The sequence below is a fragment of the Augochlora pura genome, chromosome 7 (assembly GCF_028453695.1).
Source record: "Augochlora pura isolate Apur16 chromosome 7, APUR_v2.2.1, whole genome shotgun sequence".
NCBI lineage: Eukaryota > Metazoa > Arthropoda > Insecta > Hymenoptera > Halictidae > Augochlora > Augochlora pura.
In genome coordinates this window covers 4,244,060-4,264,323 of record NC_135778.1, presented here as the reverse complement: position 1 = coordinate 4,264,323, position 20,264 = coordinate 4,244,060, and the positions used below count along the sequence as shown (strand labels likewise).

Below are 20,264 nucleotides of genomic sequence, written 5' to 3'. Positions count from 1 at the left end.
ATTTAAGACCCCAAAAAAACATTGGGAAAGGAGTATCAAAAAGGAATAAAACTTAATGGATTTCTATAGTAATTAATAAAGTTCTTTAATATACTTAACTTTAAGAAACAAATACTTACTGTGACATTAAAAATATTTAAAAAAAAAAACAGGGAGTGGGGAAGCTAGAAAGAGCGTTAGTACGCTCTGAAGACTGTAAGCCATTATTTTTTGAATTTCAAGTGGCCCTGACCCCATGCGCCTAATTAAGGGTTAAGTTATTATAATCGTAAATTGCAACGCTTAACCCCTTGAATACGGCAGACTTTGATACGCGCCGGCCTTACCATATGGCAGGAATTGAGTTACGATGTGCGCTGAGAACGGCGAACTTTCGGGTAGGGATGCATTTTTATGAAAAAACATGTCTCAATGATCAAGAAACTAAATTTCACTGCATTAAAACAATATTATTTGTTTCTTCGTATTCCGAACCGAATTGCTACTGTAAACATTGAACACTTAATATTAATGTAAGACTTTTTTCACAACATATCTAATAATCTAGTAAAGTGTGATATAATTCGAAACATGGATAAATACAAAATCTTACGTCACATTTCTTACAGCCGTAACGTGTCTCACGTCTTTTGTTACGTTTCACGTGGCAAGATCTACTCGGAATAATTATCGATAAAATTGTAAGGACGCCTCTAGGTGCTCTCAGTGTTACAAACGCAACATTTCGAAGCGCCTATAGGCGACCACAGTAGTCAACGGGTTAATAAAAGTGAGACGAAAACGATGGCGCATGCTTCATTAATTAAATTGGGTAAAAATTTCCGATAATTTTTCAATTTCACGATATAGGATCATCGTGTGCTATAACAATAATATTTCGCGTAATAAAAGCCTGCGTCTACGATCTCCAATTACACGATGATCCGATTTCGCGATCCGTCGCAGTGGTCGATGGAATAATTGGCTCGAAATCGTATCTAATTATCGGATTACCAATCGGCGACGATCGAAATCCGTTTTACAGGATTATCCGCGGTTACGACGGGGAACTTCTTGTCCCGCGAACGTGACCGGTCGCTGAAGCGACGCGTTTCAGCGGGCCGCAAAAATAGATCAAAGAACAGTCGCGGCGTACGCGGGACGGCTATAAACCGCAGCCGTCTACAACCGCGATGTTTGCCCCGGCCGAGGCTAGCGATCGTTCGATCGTGCTCTAACGCCGCGAATCGTTCGTCGTTTTGCCGTTTTCCAGGCGAGCCGTTGATCGGCCATTAACTGCTGTCCGATCGAAGCGACGGTGGAACTCTTCGCTCCGGTGTTCAACGATCGCTTAATCGTATCAGAGGCGTTCCATATATTCCCGAACCAGTCCCCTATCACGCGTCCCGCAGATATCGTCTCGGGATATAATTAAAAGTTGTCCGATCATCGAATGGAAACATAGTGGCTAAACGGTGCTTTTTCTCGCAGGAGCAAAAAATCGTGGCGAGGCTCTTTTACAAGCTCGTGTGGACGAGATCGTACGGGATGGCTACCGGACGAACTCGTTTCGCGACTCCGGCCGATTTTTCCCTCGATAAAGCGGAACACTTTCAGCACCGACTCGACGAGTTTCTCCTTATCGAATTCGGTATTCCCTAGGCGACCTGTTCCTCTCCCCCCTCCGGATTCGTTCGTTACGACGTCGACGCTCTCTTAAGATCCCCTATCTGCGTGGAATTCAATGATTGCGTCGTTTAACGATTTTTCTTCTCTCTACGAGAATATCGCTTAATCAGTTTGGATCACCGCGGTATATTTCGTCGATTTGCTTGGGTGCTTCGTCGACGATGTCCACGCTTTATCGCGCCTCTCACGTTGCCACGTACGTTCTCGCTACGATAGGATGGATTCACCGTAAGCCAATTCTTCTTCGTCATCGCGTACAGTTTGCCGTTTAAGTGTACGGCTTCGGGCTCGTAAAGCGAACAAATGTGGTCGATATTTTAATAGATCGTGTTTCTCTACGATCCTCTTATCGTGCCTGCCGTGCGCCAGAGCTCGGCAGGAAGTGGTCTCATCAATGATCAACGATTACACACTGGTTGGTTATTATAATTTGATGTAAATTAGATTGGCAAAAAGTAATTCGATTAGTGATTAACGATCATAGCTCGCAGGCTTCGAGTTTTATAGATTCGTAGGAGAAATGTGTAGATGATGAAATAAAACTGCGACGATATAAGAATACTTTTCATGCAGGTATAAACTTTTGGATTTTCAAATTGTTTTTTGCAAGTTACGGGAATTTTTGAGAGATGATCTGATAATTTTTTTTATATCGAACTGCGATGAAAAAGATCATTGTTCTATGAAAATAAAGCTTATCGAATGAACGTTCATTGAGCGATCTCGTGGCCCGAAGCGGTCTAGTTTTTGATTTGTAAGGGTCCATGGGGAGTCGACACGTGTGCCGACATGATAGCCAGCGGTACGGGCATTCTACCGGCGAATTTTACACGTGTTCGCTGCCAGTGGCGACGCTCACGCACGACACGCAACTGCGAGTTCACGCTTATGCCTCGCGCAGGATTTATGCGAATATCGGCCGTTCCGCGGGACAAGCCGTGAACAGGTGCGAAGGAATTCGAGGAAAGATGGCGAACGATCGACCACCCTCGACGAGGCAGAAGAAGAAGAAGCGAGGAGCGAAGACGAGAGCCCAAGTAAAAACGAGTTTCGTTTGTTGTATCGTGTTTGTGGAGCGTGAAAGAAATTTTTCGCAATTTAATTATCATTTTTCGCAACGTAATTACTATTTTTCTTAATCCCTTGGAATACCGAGTGAGCGACTTTACGCTGCCCAAGATTAGTTTTTCTTTAGTAACTTCGTAAATAATTTCTTTCTCTCTTCTTCTTTTCAGGTAGACGAGTTCTATTTTTAATTCTGTAGAAAACTTATTAGTGACAGTCTATTATTAATTTATTTGTAATTATAAGGAAAGTTTTTCCTCAATTATTGAAAATGCGCTCAAGCATTTTCCATGTCATTCTTGTCGCAAGGAAAGTGTGATCGTGTGTGTAAAATGTACAGTAGATGATTACGTCATTCGCAAGAAGTTAAACAGGTAGTGATTTCATGGGAGAGAGAATTGAAATGCAGATATAAGTCGCGCGAATATATATATATATATTATATTAATATTATTATATCTTCATCTTCATCTTCATCTTCATCTTCATCTTCATCTTCATCTTCATATCTTCATCTTCATCTTCATCTTCATCTTCATCTTCATCTTCATCTTCATCTTCATCTTTATCTTTATCTTTATCTTTATCTTTATCTTTATCTTTATCTTCATCTTCATCTTCATCTTCATCTTCATCTTCATCTTCATCTTCATCTTCATCTGCATCTTCATCTTCATCTTCATCTTCATCTTTATCTTTATTATATTCGTTACATAGACGTCGAAGGCTTGGAAGCTCTGCGCTCTTTGCAACACGCTTCGCGGAACGTTCCGTCGGACAAAATTCACAAGCTTTTCCCGGTTCTGCGCGAACCACGCTCCCACGTGTCAAGCACGGAACGCGTCATTACCGTTTTTACGACGTATCCGTCTTAGATTCCGATCGAAGATTTTTACGGCGTATCCCCGGAAAAATCGAATTATCTTCGGTGCGATCGCTTGCTCGGCCGGCTAACGAACGTCTCGTACGTGAAGCTCTCTCCGCAGTTTCTGCGGTCGTTATGCAAATTAGTAATTACGCCGTTGCCCGCGCATATGCGCGCGGAAAGTTACGAACACGGTTGGCCCGGCTCGATGCTCGCGGAAATTAAAATTCTTCGGCGCGCTTGCTCTCGTCGAAGCGGCCGCCGCGGTCAGCTGTTAGCGTCGAAGCGGGCGATCGTCGATCGAAAGTGTTAAATCGAAACCATCCGGGCAGATACCTCTCGAAATCTATTACGCAAACCTATTAATTTCGACAAGGAATCGTAATGGAACCGCATGGATTCGATTATCGAAACTCTGACCGGAACATTAATCATCGGAGTCGTCGCGATACTTATCGAAAATTTGACAGCTATTGCTATAGCGCTTTTTTCTCGTGTTGTCTAATATGCCTTTCCAAGGACGATCCGGCGTGATCGTCGTCGGTATTTGTTATAGAAAACGTTCTTACCGTAGATGGCTGTGAACACGTTTTATAATTTCTACCTTTCGCTATGTTTCTTCGATCGTATTCTGTGATATTTGGCAATAATTTATATTGATTTATAAAAGCAGAAATAAGGCATTCGTTCTGCTTTTTAACGAATGTTATTATAATATTCGCTGCAAGAGACATATCGTATAAGTTGAAAAGGATTCATTTTTGTTGAATTTTGAGATCGATCAAGAGCATATAAAACAAAATGGCGGCAGGAAAACTGAGAGCTAGAAAAATCATAGCTGCAGTCTAATATTTCTCTCGATACATCCTTCAATTATATAAATATTCGTCTTGCAGCTTAAATTTTAAGATTACCTAGTAATATAGAGGCCAACCAACATACAGTATAATAATTAGTATATATATAGTATATTAGTATATAATTTGTCTCGAGTATAACGCGTATCCCAGAAGCACCGAGAGAAAGAAAACCCGCGCTTCTCTCGATTCTCCTTAAATTTCTTTTAATCCCCAGTCCCGGCTTCAACGATTAGCCAAGGTTACAATTACTCCCGTGCGATCCGCGTAGGAAAGAAAGGGAAAACAAGTCGCGGACAGCAGCCACGGTAAATGAACGGGCCCCGCGCGGCGTTCCCGTCCCGCGTTTCTCGGGAAATTACGTCGCGGCGCGATATGCGTAATTACACCGACTTGTCATTATCTCCGGCCCGGTAAACCGGCGCCCCGCGTCACGGCGTGAAAAAACCCACGCCCCTAAGACCACGCCGGGATAATTAGAGATTCAGCGTAACTACGTTCCCGGCGCGCGGCCTTTTTCCCGCCGCCAAAAACCGACGCGCAGGCCGATGCGCGTCGAGGCTTGGCCGGGCACGGCTCCCCGGTACACGCTCGCGAAACCGCGCGGCGCCCGTACCACCCAGGCTTCTTTCGGGCCGCATTCTTCGCGCGCTTTTCCCAAAAAACCCGCGCCAATTACGGATACGATTATTCCGGCCGCTCGTCGCTCTTCGCCGTCTAACCGCGAAATTCGATCGCATTTGCCTTCGCGAATTAATTCGCCTCTTATTTGTTTACATTCCATGAATTCCCGGAAATTTCCGCAGACGAAATAAGGGACCCCGGAGCGAACGATTCGTAGCGAGACAATGGCTGTAATGTTTTGTGTTTATTTTAAGGTTCGAACGATAATTGGTCGTTTTGGGGAAAGATTTGTTAATCATTTACGCTTGAGACTATTTCAATTCCAGAAGCTTTTGTTTCAAGCTATTGCATTTATTGGCTGTATTGAAAATTGAATCATTTATAATAAAATAAATAATTAAGAGACTTATAAGTTTTAAGCATTTATGTAACGAGAACTTTGATAGTGATTCTTGTAAAAAGTAATACAGCAATTTTTAGTAATTATAAGATACTTATTTCGATTTTTAACGAGTGTTATTATAATGTATACAGCAAGTAACGTATATAATAAATAAATAACACAGAATATCTTTATAATCTGAATAATCGTACCTGTCAGTATAATCTAATTTTATTAATGAGAGTAAGAGGAAATAAGGTTACAAAGGGATGAAGAAAGAAGGAAAAAATATACAAGGAGGAAAAGAAACATCAACGAAAGTGTCAGAAAATAGCGAGACACAACAGAAGAGTTAGAAATTGAAGGATTATTAAAAGAAATTAAAATAGAAAATAGAAATTAGAAATTGGAGGATTATTAAAAGAAATTAAAATAGAAAATATAAATTAGAAATTGGAGGATTATTAAAAGAAATTAAAATAGAAAATATAAAAGAGATAAAAGGACGAAGGAAAAACTAACTGATAAAGATTTAATAAATTTCACTCATTACACACGTTCAGCTCGACAGGTTAACTTGAACGATAGAACCGCGTAATAGAACCAAAAGTCATCCCAGTTCAAAGTTTATAACAAATACGTTTTTTGTAAAAATCTCTACGATTTGTTCCTGACTGGACGGCACGTAGAAAACTGCACAAACATACAATTTAATCGTCGCGCCAGCTTGTAATTATTAGAACGTCTCTTTAGTTCGTAAGATACGTCTAGGTGAGTGGAAGCTGACGGATTGATAGTCTGATTGAGAGGATCCCATAATTACTCGAGGGGAGCAGGTGTTAAGCATTCGAGACAGCATAGAACTTCTTGTGAAATCGGGTAGAAGTTGCAATTCATTCGTTGTTACAAGTTCCACCGTGGCTAAACGATAACACATTGTGCAAGATATTTTTCGCGCAACATATGCAGACGATCGATTAAGATATTTTCTATAACAAACGGTAACATTTCGATGAGATCGTCCAAGATATTTTGTATAACGAGACGATAACTGTTGAATTTCAACGTATATGTTGAAATGCAAAAATCAATCAAATGGATGGTTTATTTATTTACCACCGAATATGTTTAAGATGCGAAGGCATGCGATGGTTTATCGAATCTCTTCTGATCGTTATTGTTTTTGTTGAATTGATTCGCGTTAGTTACCTGTAATATCTCAAATGAAAAGGACGTATTTTATACCTTTCTTTAAATAATTAAAGTTCTGATTAAAGTTCAATTTATAGTTCTAATAGTGTTTAATAATTAATTATTCCCATAACAAATTGATAATTCTAATAATAACTTTATGTATAACGAGACGACAACTTTATGTATAACAAATAATAGCGCTCGCGTAAACGACCAAATACATAATTTCGAAATAAATGGCAACGCGTATACCATAAAACATTCCCCCAGAATCGTTAGCTTTGCTCTTCGCCGAGGTTAAATCGGGCGTCTCTCGCGGCGCGGCAATCTTTAATTTCTCCGACTCGGTATTTACCGTGCAACGTTCCGTTCAGTAAAATTTAATCGAATCGATTCCTCGTATTTGTTCCCGACCGACAGGGACCGATTATCGTTCGCATATTCCCGACAACCGTTACCAAGAAGAACAAGAAGGAGTCGGAGAGAGAGAGAGAGAGAGGGAGAGAGAGAGAGAGCACGGTCCAGCGATTCGATTACAACTTTATTCGGTAGCAATCTCATTTTGTTACAATGATGCTCGCGGGGTCCTTACGCCGCGCACCACGGACTTATCCAATCGAATTACCATCCCGCGTTGCCAATTTCCTCGGGGCCTGGCTCAAAGTTCGCGGTTACAGATGATTGCACGGGCCGCGCGGCGCGCACTCCGTTTCCTCTTTAATGCCGTTCTCCGGCTTAACATCGGACAAGTCCGAAACGTTTCTTGCATCGCCGGTGTTTCGAAGAACGTTTAATTAGGTAGCGGCGATCGTGGCAACCGAGCCCCGCCGTTCTCTTGTCGTACGACGGGGATTTCGTCTCTAATTATGTCCCTCGGAACGCGTTCGACTCACGAGCACAACTCCGAGCACGGCGAATCGTAATAACGATCAACGTCTCGATGCGTTCGCAACGACGGGATACGTACGTCATTTTTCCGTGCACCGCGATCGAACGGAATCATACATTTAAAAAAAGAAAAGACTTTTACCCGCGTCACTGCGGCCGCGGGTATTTAATCGTCGAGCATCAAGATTCTCCAGACAACAATTACTCGAGACATCTACTGATTTCGCCACGGCGAATATAATGACGATTCTCATTCCGATGTCTCGGGATGATATCAATGGTTGGCTCCTAATGAGCCGCGATCCTCGCCTTTGTCAAGCCGCTGGTTGGAAAGAAAGATTTCAACTGCCGCGGCACACGGACAGCTCCTCGGCGGTAGTCGGTATTCAAGCTAGTGACAAAATAATTAATACCGTTCGAAAGGCGACCCCCGTCCGAACGGATCGCCGGAGCCACGGTTTCTCGCTCGCTAATTACCGCGGGAGTTACGCAACGCGACAGAGGCCCCGTCGTCGTCGACGCGCGCGTACGCGACGCTCGTTAATCATCATTAAGGGATGATTCGCGTGAACCTGATAAGGTTGTTCCGCGGAGGGAGGAACGGATCTCGCGGCATGAAAGGAGAGAATGCGCCGCGGCATCTCGCGCGGTTTTCAAAAACCATGGCTTTTCCTTTCTCTCTTTCCTGGCGCGTTGTCGACGACGACGGCGCGTCGCGAATGCGTCGTCAACGCCGGTTGACGCTCGCGAACGGTATTTTGCGCCGTGATGATGCTTAAATGACGCCGGATTCGGCCCGGCGACAACGGCGCGTAAATCATTCCCACCGTTGCATTCGATTCACGCAGGTGGCTACCGAACTATTCAGCTGTTCCCGCGTTTAATTCTTTGCGGTCGAAGCTATTTATTTTTCTTATTATTATTAATTAATTATCTTTTAATAGTTGTGCTTCGAATAGCAAATTCGTCGACTTCTCGACAACAGATTCAGTTGAAAATTACACGGAATCGAGGGAACAGCTAAATTGGAAGCGGAAATGAAAAAGGCTTCTAGGAACTTCTAGGAAGTCGACCTTCTCGTCACGACCACAGCCAAACCGTGGCCGGTCGGATTAATTAAAACCGTGGCGGCCAAGGCTCTTTAATTACCCGGCCGGCGTGCCGGGTGCGCGACAAACGAGACCAGCGAAAAAAGCCGACGGTTTTTGCGCGTCCACGCGCCCCGATTCCGTTCAGACTCTCGCGCGAATTCGCCTCTGAACGGCGACCAAACGCGCCCGCTCGATGCACAAAGAACGCAATAATTGCTCTCGCGCCGCAACGCTCCCGATCGTTCTACCAGCGATTTTCTGGTCGCTCCGAGGCACTTCTCGTTCGATTAATCAGCCGCGGCGGGATCGACGGAACTTGAGCAAGAGAAACGAAACGCAACGGCGCGGCAACAACTGAGAGAATCGAGGCTCGTCCAAGAAGCAAGACGTATTACCTCTCGGAATTGCACAAAAGTTAAAATCTCCTTTTTAATGTAAGGAGAAGTTCATTTATTTTATTGTGTCGGGTTATTGTTGGTTGCATTGTTCTTGATTCGAAAGCGTTTATAAGTGACAGATCAATCACTTTGATTGCAGTGACCCTAATATGTGTGTGTGTGAAGGAATTATTTGTATTCAAGCTTGAAAATTAATTGTTAAGATAATTTATTATATATAGGATAATGATATCGAAGAAGTAGTTGATTATCTTTAATTTGATCTAGACCAGACAAGGAAAAGTCTCTCACTATGCTTCAAAGTTGGCACTTTCGTTGCAAGTCGACGTCGTTGGTAGTCAGAGGATTAAATCCCAAATACCTTTTTCGTTCTGCTCGCAGAAAAATAGAAAAATTCACGGATTTTCTGGTCGACGCGTCACAGCACGCTGAATTTCGCATTACTTCCCCGAAGCCGATCTTTGAAAAATCCGGCTATCCCCGGAACGTCGATTTCACGTCGAAGCCATCGGGACACCGCGTCTCTGCTTTTACAACATTCGAATATCTCCGATTCGAAGAAATGCAATTTTTTCACAATCGACGATCACGAGATAGCTGGTCCGTATTAATTTTATAGTGGGACGGCGTCGCGAGGAATGCCGCTCGCACACGTGTTCCATTGGATGCAAATGAAACGACGCCACGTGTCCGGGACACGGCGCGGCAGCTGTCCGCGAAGTTTTTACTTTCTGGACGATCCTCGTCAACGCGAGAAATGGAAATTGGTCGGGGAGCGCGGTGCTATCGAAACGGAGAGTCGCGGAGAAAGGGAAGGTGGTGGCTGGAGAAGAAGAAGAAGAGGAAGGAGAAGGGGAAGGAGAAGGAAGCGGAGGGATCAGGGTTACCACGAATCAGCAAATTATACCGAGGTTCCCGGTATCCGTCGGCGTGCCGCCAATAAATATGTCATTAACAACGATAATTTATCCGGGAAGACGGGCGCCGCCGATCGCTCGAAGCTCCCAGCCCTCCTCCTGGTTCCACGGCAGTGGCTCCCCCTCTCTCTCTCTTTCTCGGTCGGTCGACTTGCGCGCGCGGGACGAGAGCCGTTCGCATGCGCGTCGGTGCTGTTCGCACGAACCTCGCCGGTGTGCGCCGGCCTGGTGATAATTGAGCCGTCTCCCGGCAGCGAAGCAATTTTAATCGACCTCGGTTTTTGGCTCCGCGGGCGAAAACCGCGATTCCTGCCGCCGTTAACCACTCTTTCCCTGCCATTCGACGTTCTTATCTCTGTCGATTCCCGAGCCGCGCTCCCTAGCCCCCGGGCCCCTCTCTTCTCGCACGGTTCCGCCTTGCCTCGCCGCCGTTGTCCCGAGCTACCCGCGCGCCCCCACCCCCGATCCGTGCCTATTTGTTACTCTTCACCGGTCCTCGGTTTGCTCGTTTTTACTGTTAATCGAGCGCTTTGTAACTGTCCGGGGCCGGGCGGTTGCCTGCGAGAACGGCCGCCACACGGGCCTGCAGGAAAGGAAACCCGACAATTACGACGCTCTCGCGGATATTTCATCGGGGGCCGGGCTGTTTTTCGGACCGACTTCCTTAAACACCGGCCCACCGGCCAATCGGATCGCGCCCGGATCCTTTTGTTCCGTGGGACGGGGGTTAAGGGTTTAGGATCGTCCCGGACGATTCATTATTCAAGGAGTTCCTGTTACGCCGCTAATTGCCCGCTTGATTAATGCCGGGGGCGAGCGAGCGCGGACCGCGTTCGCGGTGCTCGTCCCGTGGCGCTTCCCTGTTTACTCAACCACCAACGTGATCGATGGATTTCGGGTGAATTTGCTCGAGCAAAATATACCGATCAACGAATTTTTTTTTGATATAAATTAATTCACTTTGGCTGACGATAAGTCCGCAAAAAGTTAACGTTGGCTGATGACATGTTTTAAAAATTAAATGTATTGTTAATGTTCGTCATATTGAAAATTATTACGCTAAATATGATGTACTGATGTTGTTAAATTTTTTTCGGATATGCCGTCGCAGCCGAACGATGTTTAATCCTTAACGTTTAATTTAAAAAAGAAAAGATTCGATAGAGATTTTTTCTGCGAAGGTACAGTACAGTATTACCAATTTTTCATTATAAATTGTAGGTTATAAAACGCGTCGCGGATAGTCACGGCGCAGGAAGCTAAAATTAACAAAAATTTTACTTCGGAGATATCCACATTAGGGATATTCGCAGGGGTCAGCTCAACCGTGGTGCAATGGAAGAGCCTCCCCCTGGAGGAACCGCCTTTGTGATCACGGTAACCTCTACGCCAGGTAAGTATTAATACTAAACTCCCAGGAGTTTAATAGTAATAGTAATACTAAAATTAATACCAAACTCCCAGGAAAGTCGTTCACCGTTTCCCATGCACATAACAATAAACTTGGAGTCGCTGGAAACCGTTTCGATTTTCGAGCGTAGAATTAACGATCGCCCGAGAAAACGCTAATTGCAAAAGGATAGAGAGAGAGAGAGAGAGAGAGAGAGAGAAAGAGAGAAGAGACTTTCCTGTGTCCCCGTTCCACGAACGCCGTGCCAGATCGCTGAGTCCCGGCCGTTCTCGCCATAAAAGGTGACACTAAATTTCGCGTGATTACTCAAGAAATTAGTCGAGCGGCCGCTCGTAAATTAAAAAGCCGCGCTCGATCGAGAATTTTTAGGAGCGGCTCGCTCGATAGGCCTGTCTCCTCTACCTGATGGCTCAATATACACGGGCGCCCGGCATCGGCCGATTCATTATATATTCACGGCGTTATCCCGGTCGGGTCGGGACTACCAGCTGAAAACAGAGTCACACGGGATAAATCACGGAAACCGCAAGCACGCATGCCTGAGCAATTACGCGGTCACGGAAACCCTGGGACGTCTTAATAAACGCCGCTGCTGGATCTCCCTCTCTCCCACCTCCTCCCCCCCTCTCCTCCTCTCCCCGAAACGGTGATTCAGAAAACGATGTTTTATCGCGGCCGTCCGGGGAAGGTGACTCTCTCCCGACCGGTGACGCGGGATACCTCTCGCGAGCAACGGACGACGGGACAACACGCGAAACCAGGATGGACAGACGCGAATTAATCTCGACCCGTTTTCTGTCTTTGCGCAAGCGGGCCGCGCAATGTTCTGCTCGTTTCGGGGCGGCTTTATTGCCTCGTATCTCAAACGCCGCCGTACAAAGGCGTGTCGAATCCATTTTACAGCGGAATCTCGGAATGGTCTCGACCGCCCGGGGACATTGTACAGTTTATTCTGCCGCTGGCACGATCCACGCGGGAACTCAATAAACTTTCTCGTACTTAATCTCGTAGAATTAACCCTTTGCACTCGAAGCCATTTTAGCTCTGAATCTAAAATAATTCTTCCGTCTTATAGCAGTTTCATTTTAAGCGACGAAGTGTATTTATTAGAATTATGAATTTGTTATGGGAATAATTAATTATTTAAACACTGTTAGATCTATAATCAGAACTTTAATCAGAACTTTAATTATTTAAAGAAAGGTATAAAATACGTCCTTTTTATTTGAGATATTACAGGTAACTAACTTAAACATATTCGGTGGTAAATAAATAAACCATCCATTTGATTGATTTTTGCATTTCAAGTTATTTGTTGAAATTCAACAGTATTTTATGTATATACCAAATTCATTCTCGTGATTCATACTAACAGTGCCATATTTAACAATTTTTCTAAAATTAAACATTGTTGCTATAAAAATTATTTTAAAGGGTGAAAGAACAATATCAGTGGTGCCTGAGAGTCACCATTCGAGTGCAAAGGGTTAATCCTTTGGTCTAAGGACCATATTAGAACTATATCTCTTCGAACGTATAGTATTCCCATTTTGTATTATTTTTGTGCCGTATCGAATTGCGTTTATTTTCTCCTAATTCTCACATTTTCTAGAACTCTTTCAATATAAACGAATTTAATATGCAAAGATTTATTATAATACCGATGTAGTGACTTTTTGTGGTAACTCAGCGTAATAGATAGAAATGCGTGGGCGGAACATAAATCAGCCGGAACGACTGATTTTTTATCTCTTCTTTCGCAGTTACCGAAATCATAGATACGTCTCAGTGATAAATTTTCTTACTAAATTTTTTACTACACCATATATTACATAGGAAATCTGTACAGACTTTGAATAAATCAAGTCTAGATATTGTTATACGGAGACATTCGTTGGTATGTGTCAAGAATGCTGTTACATATTTTCAATTTATTAGACGAAACTTTTATTTTATTTTAGATTGTTGCAATCGAGGCAGAGGATTTTTATTTAGTACAGAAATCTACAGTCGATTACATTATGTGATTCTGGTGTAAAGAAATATTTAACCCTTTGCGGACGAGAGGCGACTCTCGGTAGTTGTAATTTATCTTAGTAAATTATAAATTGTCTACAGTGATATATAAATTGATATTAATTGAAATTAAATTCGTCGTCTGAAATTTTTCACCGCTACTGTAGCTTCACGCGTTTCCGGATTCGGTCTCTCCTAGATAAGGAGTGATCGGGGGAAGACAAGATATACGACGACGATTTCGTGGCTGGACAGACAGCAAATCACTTTTACATCGGCTTTACGAGGCGCTCGGAGGGCCGTGCAACCGTGCCCGGCGACGGTCGCCCGGGAACACGACGCGCGCGCTCGCTCGCACCCGGCCATTCGGACGTCAAAAGATATTTAAGCCCGGCTCCTAAATGCTCGTGTAAACAGCTCGTGTTCCAAAAACGACTGACGGATGTCTTTCAGGATTTACGGCTGCTTATTTTGACGATCGACGAAATTGTAGACTTTTCGTTTGAGTGGTCTCTTCGCGTGTCGCGGAGCGCGCAGAGACCGGGACCTGTTCCCTGCCGCGGCGTTTCCATCGCCGTTAGGGCACACCATTATGGTCGCCCGAAACCGCTCCGCCGGATAGTTCTTGTTTGCCGGCGGACCGATTCGGACCGATTATACGAGCTTCGAAACGGGATAATCCTGTGCGTTTTGTCGACGAAATGGAAATTATAGATCGCGACGAAGAATTACGACTTCCGTGTTGCGAAGCACGAGTCAAAGATCGAGCTGAAGTTATGTACCCTATACTCGCGGCATTGTTGCCCGTCGTTGAATACCTTTGTTAGAAGCAAAATGATTTTTGTCGACCTTTGCGTGGATATTATAGTAAAAGGTATATATTTATCTATTTAATTTTTATATAAAGAGAATTTTTCAGGAAGCGACTAAAATTATGTCTACATAGTATATCATATTATAGTTAAATTGTTAAATTGTTTGGGGGTGCTTCTGACAAGAGTATGTAGCCAAAATATAAAACTGTGAACACATAAGAATTTGATAATATAGTTACACTATTTTCAGTTTTTTCTAAAAGAAAGCATTCATTTTTATTTAATTTCAAATTCCTCGCAATCGTCCTCGGAAAGTTTCCATTTTGCATAGAAATCTACAGTTTAATTATAATTATACCATGACTATATTCTGTATTGGTACAAAGTCTATTTTATATTTCTCTTTTATCGCGATAAAAATTCTCAATTGGAATCGCGTTTTAGAGCGCTTAATATGCATTAAACAGCACATCAGCGGAGCATAAACGGAGGGGTGTGCGTTTACGGTGGATCCGCGAGGCAGGATCGGCGCGAGGATTACGAGGAAGCCGGGCGACGAGAAAAAGAAAGCATCGAACAGGAAAATCATAAAAGACCCGCGGGACCACTTCAGCGAAGTGAACGTGACGAAGTTAATTACCGAAATGCGTCCCGTTCGCTGGCAGACGGTGGCCATTAACTCCGCGACTTTATAGCGTCGTTTCGGTGGCTCCGATAATATTTCCGACAATGGCCGGCAGAGGCCCCCGGGCAAGCGTCTCGAAAAATTAGAAGTCACCGGCGCGGCTGTTGCCGGCCGGTCGGCGCGCAACGGACGCGTCGCGGCCGTGGTCCACGCTTCCCAGACCGGGCCCGAGACACGTCGTAATTCACGCGAGGGACTTTCACCGCTAATCGTTCCGTGGCTCCTCTCTGTCCCTGCGCGGGAACGATTCAACGCGCGCCGGTCACCCGATAATGGCGCGTAAATCACCGGCGCGTCCCGGCGTCGATCGCTACCCCGAAAAACGATTAGGCGGCGCATGTTCGATCGACGCGCCACCTTACTAATTTAGTTAACGGCCGTAACGAGTCAATCAGCGAGGCCGAATGTCCCCGAGAGCGCAGAAACGACCGTCTTCCGACCCTTTCAGCGCCCGCGGTAAAAATGATCGTTGCCGGAGTATTTTTAATCAATTATCTGCGGTCGACGATACCTCGGAGAATTTGAAGTCGCGTCGAAGTTATTATCATGAAATGTTGTATAAAACTGTTCGTCTTAACCTTTTAGATACGGCAGCATTTTGCGCAAATAAAGTTTTTCGTAACTAAATTACGATTTTCTCTTAATATATATTTTTTCCGGATATCTATATACACACTAGGTATATACACACTTTCACTTTAATTGTTTGCTTTAATAAATAATAAAACAATTGAGTAAAGCACGAGTCATTCGCGAAAGCCACTATAGTGGCGCGTAGTATCTAAAAGGTTAACAAAGGCATAAACTATGCTCTATAACGATGCGAGAAAATAAAATGTATAAAAAGAGAACGAAGAAAAATATAGTAAAGGGAAAACTATATAATAAATTGTAACAAAGTTTTAATATAATTGCTCGAGTTTCGAAAAAAGGGAGAGCAGAATTTTCAGTACAAGTTTCAAGTATTGCGTTAGTAATATTAACAATGCAGAGTTTCAGAAGCTCGAAAGTATACTCGTTTAAATTCTTGAACGTCCATCTACGCAGCAGATTCGCGAAGAAACGCGAACGTAGTTTCTTCTTATCGCATTAACCTTTTCGCTCCGAACGACGGATATATCCGTCATCCACATAACAACTCGCGGAGCCGAACGCCGGATATATCCGACATGCCGGTAAATTTTTGCTATTATGTTTTGTATTATGCATACTATGTTTTTTCCACTTTTTTCCATTGTTAATGAGACTTTTCTTTACCTATTAAATAACTTTATACCTTATGCAGAAATTATAAGTATATTGTTTTAAAGAAAAATCCCTTTTCTTCCCAAATATACTATCCACGCGCAATGTGCACAATTTCGGCGGGAGTGGCGCTACGGCGGACTGAACCGCCGTAGCGAAAGGGTTAATCAGTTAAGAATACGTATAGAAAAACTCATCGAAAAATAACAATAAAAAGACAAAAGAAGTCCGGTCCCTTCGTCCTGGCAATGGCAAGAGCCATGCAATTGGACGTTGCGTTGCGTCATATTAATCTAGAATCGATGCCCGTGTTAATGGTGTGGCAATCGTGTCATTACCGTGTATCGTGGCCGCGCGGTCATTATACCGTCCGACGGTCGGCGATGGAATTATTATTGCTTTTACGAGCGGCTCGGATCGCCGTCACGAAACTATAATCGAGATAAAGCCATACGGCCCCGGATCCGTAGATCGTGATTGAAAATATGTGTAAGGTGTACGGGCCGCGACGCGTCCGCGATGTGGAGCAGGGGAGCAGAATAAAGGAGCGGGCCGAGAACAGATCCATCACCGGTGAAACGATCGATCGATCGATCGATTTATCCGTCATCCCATCTGAACTTCCACGGCCGCTGGCACCGCGCGCGGCCCCCGGACTATCTGTCTACGAAGGTGTGGCCCGAAAGACAGCCGAATTGACAGCGAAACGGTCGACTGACTTCCACGCGTGTCCCCGTGGCCGGCATCGGTCTACGAAACATCGGGGACTTTACGGTTCCTACGTGATCGACGATTTTACCGAATAGCATTGTTACTCTCCTTTCAATGGTTCTGGAAAAGTTTGCTAGCAAACAGTTTCGTTGGGAATCTTTTCGCCTGATCTCGCTAAATCGTGGCACTTATAGCGAGGAAATGATATATCCAAAATTTGAAATATTTTAATGATTTTATTCATTTTTAACACTGATTACAATTTTATTATTTTAGAAATACTGATACTTTGTTAGGCGTCGTTCATGCTGGAAGTGTGACAACAATTGTTAAATATGCTTATTATCCCTAATTTTATGCATCTTCACTGTCCTTAATTTTAACCACCTAACTTATAACCTTCACTTTTCTAACATAGATGGATAACCAGATTACGGATTTTCAGCAATGAAAAGATTACAAGAATATTATGTTCATCTTACTGAATTTATTAAACAAGGAAAGAAATTTTTATTTCATCCATCTTCGTCGCAATCGACAAAGATCGGTTCTATTTGCATAAAGGTCTACAGTCTAGCGACGAAGAATAAAAGCAGTTACTCGTCAAAAACGAATTCTATCTAATATTGCCACAATTGAGCGATAAAATAAAAACATCGCGCAATAGAATTTTTGATCTCAATATGTGAAAAACGACTCTACCGTATAAAGAAGACTGAAGTGACTCGGCTACGCATTAAGCACCCGCCATTAACGGCACGTAATTCGATGTTTCGCTCATTGGAAATACGGCACGACCAGTCTCGGATGCCTGAAAAATCGTGTATCGTCGCGACGATCGAGATCCGCGGCGCGCTCGCCGCGTACGGATCTCTCGGATCGGTTATCGATCGATGCGATCGCCGGGTCTCCTCGATAACCGATCGAGTAAATGTGACAACCGTGATACGGTCGAGGCGGGACATAGAGAATCGCGAAGATCGTACCCGATAAAATACGCACACCCGGCCTCGCCGAGAGATATGATTTCATTCGGCCGATCCCGGCGCGGATCGTCTCGAAACGATCCGCGCCGGGTCCTTAACCTCTTCGTTAACCGCGCACCGCTCGCCTGAAAAGCTATCCCCGATAGCGCTGCACGGTCGCGCCGCGCCGCGGCCGTTAATGCACGCTTCCCCACAAATAGGGCTCTGACGCATCGCTCTAATGCGGGTAATTTATCGTGGCCGCGGAACTTATTGTACGGTATCCCGTAGAAAGGCTTTCTTGATGCGCACGGTGCGCTGGACCGTGCACCGGTGCCCCGCCGTACAAAGAGCCGCGGCGCAATCTCCGGCTGCCGCGCGCGATCACTTTCGAAGGAAATCACCGGCGATCCCACTGTTCGCCAGAAACAGCAATTAGTAACAGCTCTGATATCTAGATCCTGCGGTGCTACGCGGTCCCTCGATGCGCATGCGCGCTTCGACTGCGTTACTCAAATTCTGTTTTCACTCTGTATTATACAAGGGTGGTAGAGAGTTTCCGCGCGTTCGAAGCTCACCAATATGTTCAATGAATTAACACTAGATTGCCTAAGGAAGTCATTTTGACTGCTTTTCAATTTCAATTAGAAAAATAATTATGTAAATAATGACACAGCTTCTTATAATTTTTTGACTTTTTCTACAACATATAAATGCGTTTATTAATCATTGTTGTTGCCCCCCCTTTCTTCATTTCCGGTATATATATGTGTGTTATATCTATATTGCCGAAAAGCAGTCATTTTCCCGTCTTCAAGTTCCCGTCTTTCTAGTGTTAAAGATCAGAATATTTAAGATGATAGTTCGTTGGATTAGGAAACTGTTAAACTCTGTGTATATTTTTAGGAACAACTCATAAAACTCCTTACTGCTCATAAGACATTGTTTTTCACACGGAGATAATATTTTCAAAGTAAAGGAAGACAATTATATTCCAAGCTGGAATAAATTGGTTAAATTAATTGAAATTAATTGGTTAAATTAATATATTTTTAGAAGTAACTCATAAAACTCATTACTGCCCATAAGACATTGTTTCTCACACGGAGATAATATTTTCAAAGTAAAGAAAGATATTTATGTTCCAAGCTGGAATAAATTGGTGAAATTAATTGAAAAATAAAGAGCGCCGTATTAACACATTAAAGGCGGGAGTCGTAGTACTACGATTGATCTCGACTGTAGCTTAAAGGCGGGAATCGTAGTAATACGATTTATTAGTTTCTAGTTCCTTTTTAATATTTCTTGTAGTTTTAAGAGTTTAAATCAACTTTTGTAAGACTAAATTTTTTATGATTACACAAAATAGCGCCCGCTCTAGGACGAAAAACGAGTCAAGATCCCCCGCCTTTAATGCGTTAATACGCTGTTTAAAAAGTGTTCGCACGAACGATCCTCTTCAGCTCCTCGTTCGCGTCTCAACGAATTACGAGGAAGAATGATCACGCGGTTCCTTTGACGTAAAAACGAAGGACGTTCTTCTCTGCGGATCTTGGACAGCCTGGATACGTTCGGCGCGCACCGTCCGAGTATTTAAATAAAAATGAAGCCCCGCGTCCAGGATAAGAAGGCCGACGAGAGAACGTTCGGAGGACGAAACGTGGCTCGATGAGCCTGAATGCTTAATTCCGAAAGGTGAGCGATTCACAATGGTCGGTTCATTTTCTCCGCAGAGCCCCGAATTCTCAAGGAAGCAGCCTTCACTCGAAGCACCCTCCAGGGTTTCCTGAGAAATAACCAGTGGGCTGTCAGTGGTGATGTCCAGTTAACGGAATCATTCATACTCTACGTCAACGGCGAACCCGGCGCTGCGAGACCCGCGCGCGAAGCCGCTTGGCACACGTCAACGTCAGGTTCACGTAGCCGGCGCGCTGCGGCGAAAAGTGTAAGAATAGAACCGACTGGATAGGCTTCCCCTTATCCAGTTGGCAGAGAACGAGAGAGAGGGAGACGGGCCACGGTTCGCCGCGTCGGCGTACGCTGGAGAACGTTCGAGGGCCACCGGAGTAATCAGCAATAGTCGAAAAGGGGTCGGAATGGAAACAAAGAACGGCATTGTACAAGCGACGCGGCACTCGCGGACGCTTGTAGCGACTTCGACGGTTCAAGGAGCAATTATGCCTTGATGGCTCTATTGCCTCGCTGTCTATGCTCTTTCGAGTGCCGATCAAGCGCGTCACTCGTGTCTTGTTGCCTGGAGAACCGTGAAAGACGCTTTGGTTTGTTCAACAAGCGGTTTTAAAAACCCTCGAGAGCTCGCTTCTCGCCAGAAAATCAGGCTTCCACGTATTTAGTCGTGTTCTTACGTGCTGGTGAATTACCGCTACAATGATTGCGACTTCCTTGTGTTTAATAACTTTCGTGGGAGAAACGGTAATGTATATTCGAATTTATGATGGATTTAATA

General features: G+C 44.1%; 1 protein-coding gene and 1 non-coding gene across 2 annotated transcripts in view; both read right to left on the bottom strand.

The window, feature by feature from the left end:
- The window catches only part of LOC144473417 (uncharacterized), a 139,638-nt gene that overhangs the window by 20,009 nt on the left and 99,365 nt on the right, over window positions 1-20,264 (bottom strand). The gene's annotated exons all lie outside the window — the stretch shown is intronic.
- LOC144473917 (U1 spliceosomal RNA) lies at window positions 11,188-11,350 on the bottom strand. Its single transcript, XR_013494662.1, has one exon. It is a non-coding gene; the product is annotated as a U1 spliceosomal RNA (small nuclear RNA).